General features: G+C 24.1%; 1 protein-coding gene across 1 annotated transcript in view; it reads left to right on the top strand.

Moving 5' to 3' along the window:
* Positions 1-243, top strand: part of LOC111496300 — a 1,231-nt gene extending 988 nt beyond the window's left edge. Inside the window, exon 2 of the mRNA XM_023146706.1 lies at positions 22-243. The gene's annotated coding sequence lies outside the window, so the exon portion shown is untranslated. The remainder of the gene's footprint in view (positions 1-21) is intronic.
* Positions 244-2,158: the final 1,915 nt, after the last annotated feature.

Genomic DNA, 2,158 nt, shown 5'->3' with positions numbered 1-2,158 from the left:
AAAAAAAAAAAAAAAAAAAAAAAAAAAAAAGGTTGGGATTAAATGCTCCTTTTTTCTCGGAATTGTAATAATGAGAAATATGGGATATGAAAATCAGGGAATTTTGCAGCAAAATTTTGGCATTTCCTTTTTAATTTCTTCCCTTTCGGATGAATTTGAGAGCGGAAAAAGGTTGTTTTTTCCAACACCTCTTCTGTTTGTTTGTTGTAAATATTCAAACATGTCCAGCCAAATATTTTGGGACATCGTCACTCTCCTTTCCCACTCCTAACCAATTTTTTTTTTCTTTTCTTTTTTTAAATAAAAATACTCCTCAATTTATTTCTAATAATAATCTTAAATATTTTATAAAAAATCTTTAAAATATATTTTAATATTTTGTTTCAAACCTACCTTTCAAAGGAGTCTCAGCGATCCCAATTAGTAGTTATTTCTTACGCAGTTCAGGCATTGGTGATCTCAGTGGCTGATTCAGGGTTAAGCCAGGGTCCCGATATAAGTGGCCGAGATCTTCTCTCTGTGTCAATCTATGGTATTCCGTATCCGTGGTATCCTCCGCTACAGTCAAAGTTGGACTTTAAAAAAAACATAATATAGTCAGTACTATATTTATTAAATACTCATGAAATTTTAAATGTAACATTTATATAAAAAAAAGTTAATTAATATTTTTGAAACGTTGCAGTGACAATAAAATTATTTTTAAATTTTTAAAAAAGTTCAAAAGTTTTTTTTTTTTTTAATTTTTTAACATTTTAAGTATATTTTATAATATTTTTTAAACACTTTTTAAAGGTGCATTTTTGAAACATTTAAAAAACAAAATATTAATTATTTTTATAAAAAATTAATGGAAATAGTATTTTTTTTTTTTTTAGACCATTGAAAATATAAGGATATTTTTATTAATTTAATTTTTTAAAAAATAATACTGATTATATATAAATAAATAATAAATATTGTGGTGTTAAAAAAATGGTTGGGGCTTGGGCAGATTTTGTAAGTGTCAAATCGAAGAAGAAATTTAGTTTCGTCCAAAATTACGTTGAATTGATGTCAGCCGACACAAATTAATATATTTTTTAAAAATACTTTTATTATAAATTAATCAAATTAATTGGATTATATTATGCTAATTAAATTAAAACATATATTATTTTCAACCTAGTAGTTAGACGTTGAAATGAAAAGTAATATATTCAAGACAATTTTTTTTTCTCCAAAATTTATAATAAAACAATTATTATTAATTTGTTAATTTTTTAATTTAATTCTCAATTTTAAATTATATCACTAATTATGGACCATAGATATTTAATTTTATTATTAATTTAGGGTAAATTAATAAAAAAATATCAATTTTTTTAAAATTTTCAATTATACTTTTACACTTTCAAAATAATTTTAAAAAAATAAATAAAAAACCTTTAAACTTAAACAAAAATTAAAAAATTAAAAATAGATTTACAGTTAATAATATATTTTAAATATACTCATAAAATTTTTAAATTTTATATTCCGTATATTTATTAATTTTTAAAAACATATTAAATATACTTACCTGTCAACGTCCGCCGATGGGTACCAAAAAAGAGTCGGTTCTAATTATTTATTATCATTTATAAATAAATTGCCATTTTTCTTCCCCATATTATTTTTTATTATTACTTTAATTACACCTTTTAACCACTTCTCTTTTCACCCTTCAAATGATTCACAACCACCAATAATTTCATTAATTAACCAAAGAAATGCAGTAATCTATCTGTGATGAATGTTCGTTGTTCAATTCTCGACTGCTCGAGAAGTTGGACTCGCAGCTCTATCGACCCAACTCGGAGTGGATTCTAAGAGAAGAAAAGAGCAGACAGAACCTATCAGGGTCTTCGTTGTTGAAATGGGTTGAAATACGACTGAAGCAATAATGAATTATTTATTTTTTAAAATATGTTTAAAATCTAACCCAAAATTAGAAAATTAATTTTTTTTTTTTAATTATCTTTAAACTTCAACCCATTTAGGAACTTTATAATTGAAATGGCAAGAATGAGAGAAGTTGCCAAAAAAATAAAACACGTTAATTATGGGCAATTAGTGTAAATAAGGGAAAGTCTTGGGGAGAAAGCAAGAAGAATAATAATGGATATTAGAAAAGCAA

The sequence above is a fragment of the Cucurbita maxima genome, unplaced genomic scaffold, assembly GCF_002738345.1.
Source record: "Cucurbita maxima cultivar Rimu unplaced genomic scaffold, Cmax_1.0 Cma_Scf00022, whole genome shotgun sequence".
Lineage (NCBI taxonomy): Eukaryota > Viridiplantae > Streptophyta > Magnoliopsida > Cucurbitales > Cucurbitaceae > Cucurbita > Cucurbita maxima.
The sequence above is the reverse complement of the archived record's forward strand: the minus strand, read 5'-3'. Positions and strand labels throughout refer to the sequence as shown.